The sequence below is a fragment of the Nymphalis io genome, chromosome 23 (assembly GCF_905147045.1).
Source record: "Nymphalis io chromosome 23, ilAglIoxx1.1, whole genome shotgun sequence".
NCBI classification, from domain to species: domain Eukaryota; kingdom Metazoa; phylum Arthropoda; class Insecta; order Lepidoptera; family Nymphalidae; genus Nymphalis; species Nymphalis io.
This window is the reverse complement of record NC_065910.1, coordinates 369,754-378,142: the sequence shown is the minus strand read 5'-3', so window position 1 is coordinate 378,142 and position 8,389 is coordinate 369,754. Positions and strand designations below refer to the sequence as shown.

Genomic DNA, 8,389 nt, shown 5'->3' with positions numbered 1-8,389 from the left:
GTTGGCAGTACCACCAATAACTTAACCAACTCTAACTTAATACTCTCAATGAGATAGCATTTGATAATATATAATATACAGCATGTGTTGAATTTTATGATGTAAACTGCAACGGGCTTATAATGTAATATTGACATTTTTAACAGCAAGTTAGACATAATTTATAAAAAAACTCAAAAATATATTTCTTGAGCGTATTAATAATTTTGTAAATTTTATACAAGGTACTTAAGTCTTTTTAATTGTGTTCTGTAACTTCTATGTGTCTTCTATGTATGTATATTGAGATGATCCAGTGTAGGCTGTAAAGAAAAACTTCTTGAGGAAACCTACATGTGTCAAATTTTATTGAATTTCTGCCACATGTGTACTCCACTAAGCCTCATTGGAGCAGCGTGGTGGAATAAGCTCCAAAACCTTCTCCTCAAAAAAAAGGAGAGGATTCCTTAGACCAGCAGTATGACATTCACAGGCTGTTACTAACTTCTCTTTGTCCATATGCTCTGATTGGTCAAGTAGCTCTTGTCAGTTGTACGTTTATGTGTCTCTCTTGTTCACTGTGCCAACTTGTTTTCCGTGCCATTTTAAATAAATTAATTGCTTTTCAGCCCATGGGCCTCGCTTTTCTAGGAGACATCGATTGTCACTGAAAGATAGTTAAGTTATGTAATCGTAAAAATCGAAAATTTCTTAATAATTTTACTGGTAATGCAAAAAGGCCAACGACACGCGGCGTTCCCAGGCGGTCACCCATCCAAGTACTGAACGCGCCTGATGTTGCTGAACATCGGTGATCGGACGAGAACCGGTGTATTCAACATGGTATGGATGTTGGCATTAGAACAAAAGTAAAAATCTAAATCTTTCTGTTGAATATCATTTAATACCCTTATTAACGCTGTGTATAAACTTTGATTTCGTTGACCGTTATTTTTAAATCAATATAAGATATGTCTTTATTATATGTTGATTATTAGTTATGTTTAAATAAATATATATATATACGTATATATTATGATGAATCGTTTAATGTTTGTATTATCTGTGATCGTGAAACCTCTATTATTATATCTAATTTTACTATATTTAAGTAAGTACCAATGATATATTTAAATTGAACATAACAGAACTAAATATATAAACATCTCGAAACTTTTAATGTACTTAAGTCACATCACTTTAGTTACCATATTGCGAAACAGCAGTATGAAACATTTTATTTCCTTTTTAACAACAAAATGATGAAAGGATTTTCCAGTACGCGTATAATTAATACAGGCAAAACAAAAAATATAAAGAGCCATCGAGGGTTCGACGAAAACGCTTGACATATGAAGTATTGTTCGGAATACCTTTAAATGGTAAAATGTATAAAAATTCAACAATGTAAAGAGAACAATGGAAATCAATTATCATTAGGCTATCGAGTTTTGCAAGCTGTTTCAAAATCGCTTTTAAATTCTTAAGTCTAATGTGACTAAGGCTTAGTGCACATTGACGTTGTTTCTATTGTCAGTCGTGGTTACTATTAGGGATTTGCTTTAGAGTGACAGACGCACGGACAGTAGTTCCTGGTATTGCGTTGTCGCTACTAGTTTTAATATAAAATTTCTCTATAGTATTCTTTTGGGAAATGCTAAATATGTTAATTATCGTAAAACGACAACTTTTTTGATCGAAAAATTTTTTAGAGCAAGCTAGCCCTGTGCTAGAACACTCAATCTTAACCGAATATTGCGGGTTTAGGCCAGGGCAGGCACTGACGACGAGTGGTGGTGGTCTTTATATCCTTAATTTATATTTATAAGTATATCTCGAGCTTTAGGAATCTACATGTGTCTGATGTACTTCTAACATATTTCATCAATCCTTATTCGTGTCGCGTGGTTGAATTAGTTTCACACATGTTCCTCAGATTGAGTAGAGGCCTTTGCATGTCTGTGGAACTTTCAATGGCTGTTACCACAACTACTGATTTGGTCAATATAGAATTGACAATAAATCACAAAAATATACATAGGTATAGATGTTACTGCTTATGTTACTTGTTTTTATGCTTTATGCATGTACCGTAACCGTAACAGTCTGTGAATGTCCCACTGCTGGGCTAAAGGCCTCCTCTCCTTTTTTTTTTGAGGAGAAGGTTTAGAGCTTATTCCACCACGCTGCTTCAGTGCGGGTTGGTGGAATACACATGTGGCAGAATTTTACTGAAATTAGAGACATGCACCTCACCGTCAAGCGCGAGATGAATTATAATCACAAATTAAGCACATGAAAATTCAGTTGTGTTCGCCCGGGTTTGAACCCACGATCATCGGTTAAGATACACGCGTTCTTGCCACTGGGCCATCTCCGCTAATTTTTATGCATTTATGTATATAATTATATTGTATGAGCGAATAGATCGATTGACGAATGCTTATACCGAATTGATTAAAAAATGCACGGGAATAAATCCTTATTTTACCCGTACGAAGTCGAGGTGGGCAGCTAGTTATAGATATATGTTACTTAACTGAACTAAAAATATATAAACATTTTATATATGAAAAAATAAAAACTTTAGCGTCAATTTAAAATTACCTTTATATTTAGAAAATATCGCGAAATAACAATAAATTATAATTTTGAACAACACCAGCGTCTTTTACCCTACCGTTGACGTAACACTATATGACATAGTAGAGCAGTGAAAACGTCCTGTATACGTGGCCCTAGTGGTGAAATGGTTCAAATTGAATGCAGTAGACAGTAGTGTGCAGGCGTCCTCAACCGTAGAGGAGAGCTACGTACTCGTGCAGGTATCGGCGCTACACCGCGAACAATGCTTCGATAAGCGGATAACATGAGTATTGAACGCTGAGTGGTTAATGGGCCGTTCCATTACCGCTACACCCGCCTGCTACGCCGTTTTCCAACTACGAGACTTTGTTTACACCGTGTTCGAATGAATATAGAAATCTGTAAAGAATATAATCATATATAGATAATTTTTCTTGATAAAGTTCAAGACTAAGGTAAACATAGAGATTTTTTAGCAAGTATATTATGAGATCAGTTATTTCTATGGTTAACACTATTTTGTTATCAATCGTTTTTTGAAATTATCGTGTGTAACCGACTCAAGTTTGTAGAGATATACGGAATGTAATTTAGCCTGTGAATCGCAAAAGGTGCTCTACATTTGCTTTATATACATTTTTATTAGTTACTTATCTTATGCAGTAAATAATAATAAATGGGTTGAGTTACCATTGATATCTCTTGAATATTTACTTATAAACTAAACATCTAATATTTTTTTACAAGGAACAAATGAATTGTTGCTGTATAAGTTTTCTCGTCTTTGGATTTTTGTCTTATCTTTTTGTTAAATGTAATTTATTTAGTTCCGACTCATTTATTATTTTATATATATATATATATATATATATATATATATATATATAAAATAATAAATGAGTCGGAATGACAGTAATTGCGAAAAAATATATTAATGACAGTAATTGCGAAAAAATATTGTGTGCGACACAGTGTAGCGTGTTGCGTGGTGAGGAGTGATCGAGGAGGTAATGCAAAACCACTCAGGCTGGAGGGCGCCGTTCTCGAGGTTCTATTTTAAACAATGACGCCAAGAAATGCCATAAAACATGCAATAATGGGACCACATTTAGGATTCATGTTACTCGATAGCCGATGTAATGGTACACAACACATTTAGTGTCAGTGGTATTTGGTGTGGTGTAAACTGACAAATAAAACAGCATGAATTTGAACCTGCCTGTGCCTGTCGGTGTAACCGGTCATAGTCAGCTCTTTAATTTGATATATATAATGGATAATGTGCCGCAATCAGTATTATACGATTCATTAATTACTTTAAATTTAACATAATAACATAGTGAACCAAAAAATTTAACATTTTTTTATTCATTTTGTTTGATCCAAATACAATAAAGTACTACATAAGATCAAATATATTTATAATATATATTAATAATTAGTATTAAATGAAAATAAATATTATCAATATTAAGAAAGGATTCTTTGTATGAAACACTTGAAAGTTAAAATCTTTTATTTTCGACCAGGCATTTGACCAAGTGTAAGGTTCATCGAGTATAGTGATCAAAGCGATCGCTAATGGGAGCAAACAATCGCTGAGGAGGGTGACAGGAGGTTAGTGGGAGGTGGTACCACGAGAGAGGGAGGCTAATTTGGCGGTTCCTTCCTGCCGCTGTGGCTCAATCTAATCGCGAACTTCCGACACACTTTAGATCTCTCAATTAGATGTTCTAAATACTTTCAAGTTTCGACCAAGCCAAGTTTAAGATCGAGGGTTTGCATTACAAAGAAACTTTTTGATATTTTTATGTCACCGAATAAGAATTTCTATACTTTTAATTCTGCGACGATTTAAAAGTCCTTATAAGAGGCTAATTGAATGCTCTAGATTTATTTTTTTCATTAACAACGAGCAATATTTATAGTAAAAATGTAGTAATTTTTACTTATTAACTTTTAAATGAAATAAAAAATATTTTACTTTTATCTTGTAATATTTGTCTTAGCAATTTTTGGAATTAAAAAAAAATGCTTTAAAATATAAATTAGTTTTGTAATATCCTTCTCCTCCTAATATAATTATTTATCGAATTCCTAAAAAAAGGTTATTATTCACACTCTTTGTAACGTTTATGGCTCAGTAAATGTACTTTATTCATATATAATTATTGATTATAATAATAACAGAACAGTTATAAAATGTAATAGCAATGTTTTTTTACTCAGAAATTGCTAAGATAAATATTACAGGAGTATAGTAAAATATTATTTAATTAAATTAAACCTTAGTTTTATGTGTTGCCTTGATTATTGCAATTAAACTATTTGAAACGTTATACATTTAAATTTAATGTATTATCACATTTTTAAAAACGTATAATTGAAGTAATGAAATACAAATGGATTTTAACAAAATAATCAAATCTCATAAATTATATATCTTTGCAGAAGTTACCTCCGAGACAGTCTCTCGAATCACAAAGTAGCAGTGTCACGCGGGAACGTAATCATGTGGTTCCGTAGCGCGGGTAATGACGCGCCTTTAAATAGATAATTATATCGCGAGTCCCGGTTACCTTTGTACTGTTACGAGGGATCATCGTTCACGTCTTCCCGCGACACACATTTTAACTATACCCTTAGTACGGCGCTATTAGTTCGCCTTATTACACTTCACACGACGGAAGTGTATGCCTTTTAAAAAGCTTAACCGTTTTGGCTCTCAATATATCGTAAGTTGTGTATTATGAACATATAAATACGAACGATTGTATTCGTTACTAAATATGGTTCTTATTCATTGATAATTTAGGTCTTAAAAATGTCGATACAATTATTTTCAATAGATTCGATATTATTATTCATATATTTCCGTTTTAGATGTCGGTAGTTACTGATAGGATGGTTAGTTGTATTATCTGTAGATCGCAACATAATTATATTTAAAATCCTTAATCATGTATTTATATAGGTTTCAATGTTTATAGCGAAGAGCAATACGACACGTTGCTTGCTTCGGATAAAAGGTAGTAGCAAGCATCAGATAGCGCTGATAGCGGATAGCGAGTAGCGACGATCATTGAGCAGCGAACGGCGACGTTAAATGACGCGGAACGAGAATCCGCTCGAGTCAAAGCGCGCGTAGAGAGAAACGTCAAATTCATTTCCGACGATTAGCGAGCGCCGGCGACTCGCACCAGAGGGGTGTGGAGCGGCGGAGCGGGACGCAGGGAAGGATGGGGGCTCGCTAATGGGCTGGCTATTATTTTATTTTCCGGCGTTCAGAAAATTGCCTTAATTCGCGACAAAGAGACATCGGAGTGGCGGAACTGCGTCTTTAGCAACTATGTTATATAGATATAGCGGCTTGTATTGTCTCAGCACCTACGTAGTTAGCTAAATAACAATGACAATAATAGTTCTCGCTGAGCTCTCCCGCCTTACCTCTGCAGCGTTACTTATAACTTTTATTTTACACTATTATGTTTTACATAAAGTGATATATAATATATTTTGGTTTATATAATAAATGGAATATTATAGAAGTAATTTTATTATACAACTGTCACATTTTATGGTTAATGTAGTTCGTTCAACTGTGATGGTGTGGTCTGCCTACATTCGGACGTCCGATATTGTTACTTATATGATATTTGAACACAAACAAAGTGAACATCGATAAGTAAGTTATATACGTAATAAATTCATAGTATAGTATTATATATGTATATGCATATAAACTGAATGGTGTGATTATATATTGATATATCGCCGATATTATTGTTCTACCATCCGACATCTAAATATACTTTGGATATAGAATAATTGTATCTAACATAATACGATAGATCAATCTTTCAATTTGTCAATCTATATAGCGTTGAAAAAAGTCGCAGTTTCGATCCCTAACTCTTTACTAACATTGGTGTCTTCAAATCTAGTCCGTGTCGATGCTTAACATCAGGCAAGACTACTGTCAAACGTTTGCTTTTTAATGATAAAAAAAGTAACCGAAGCTCGTGAGTAGAGCAAGCCTAACAGTTCAGTACCTTTTTTCTCTATATATCAACGATTTATTTATAAATTTGTATATTTTGTTTTTGTGTTCGTATGTGTTGTTGTCAATAATAATTACTGTCGAATATAGACCGTCGGGCGTTAGTATTAAAAACTCATTAGTCATCTCAAAGACCACTGTCAGACAAAATATTTGTATCATAAAGTAAATCTTTTTATATTTAATACCAACAAAGAAAACAAATCCGGTAATAAGTACTAAAAAGGATTTTAATTAAAGGATTAAATAGCATTTATTTTTGAAAAACTATTTTAACTAACGTATTTTGAGATTAGTATAAAATGGGTGCTTATAGGTATTAACAGGTAATAAATAGGGCTGTTTGGCGGTAGAATAAGTGATAAGTGGGTGGCACAAAACCCTACCATTAAGTACAAAACTTAAGTATTTTTTGTTATTAACGAGTAAACTAATGAGATTTGAAGTAAGATCTTACGGATTAGTAGAAAAAATATGATAACAGCTTAAAAATAATTAGAAATAGTAGCCCTTAAACCTTTTTAAAAACATTACCGACTTTACGTGCTTTCCGAGGCACGGGAATGCTCTGGGCTTCTACTGCAAATATCTCGACATAAAACTTCAACTACTTTATATTGGCACAAACCGAGTTTTTAATCTTGAAACTCAGGATCTGCGCTTTTATAGGTTAGTCACTCCATTAGAGCGAGTAAGAAAAACTACAACTAACCAGGGCTTGTGGTGATGACAGTTTCAATATAATATCTGATAATAAATTGGGCGTTTCGTTATTTTTATCACAAGGAGTATATTTAAACCGTTTCAACTAAATCTGATGTTATGCCTTGGCCAGAAATGAGTTCAAACGAAAACAATAATGCCAATATAATATGCGGATTAGGAGTTTGTTAATCTTATTATGACACTCAAGAACGTTCCAAATTACTCGGAAGGGACGGCCTTGGAATTTTTTCTTAATACATCGTTTACAGGTACGAGAAATAAAAACTTAGTCAATAATTAACAGCTCATTTATTTAAGAGTTGCATTTGTATATCGTAAATGTAAATTGTAATAATTATTGGTGATATTTAGGATTATACATGTATATATTGATATATAATAACTACAGTAGTTTTTTTTATTAATCCGAATATCTTTTTAACTTAAGCTGAAGTATTTTTTAAACGATAATAGACTAACATTATACAAAAAACCTTTTTTATTTTTAATACTGAAAATGCGTTTTTGCATATTATTATTAATATTCTTATTTTCCTCTGATTTGACCACAAGCTTGTGTTTAGTGAAGATGGCAGAGCTGGTCTAGCGCTGCCGTACGCACTAGTGAGGAGAGCTCCACCGAATACAAGCGGAACGTACCCATTGCCTTTCCAATCTGTGTCTATTACAGGGGCTTAGTAGGTACGAATCCTACGTCGAACCCAGCAGTCGATGTCCATGGGATATTTTTTTTCATGAAAAAAAAATTGTTAGGGCGGGCATAACCCAAGGGGTCAGGATTTTATTTTATATGAGGAACTAGCGTAGCAAATGAGCCACCTGATTGTACTCGGTCACAACAGCCTATATATAAAGGTGCTGTAAGAAATTACATTCAATATAAATCCGCTGCCACTACACAAACTCAAATGTTATATCTCTTTTGCTTGTAATTAAACTGACTTACTTATTGCTTAAACCGGAACACAGCAATACAAATGCTGTTGATGATAGAACTATAGAGTGATATATGTGGATTTCACCTTACATTCTCATTTC

At 33.4% G+C, this 8,389-nt stretch overlaps 1 pseudogene; it reads right to left on the bottom strand.

The window, feature by feature from the left end:
- Positions 1–717: 717 nt before the first annotated feature.
- On the bottom strand, positions 718–836 carry LOC126777734 (5S ribosomal RNA; annotated as a pseudogene).
- Positions 837–8,389: the final 7,553 nt, after the last annotated feature.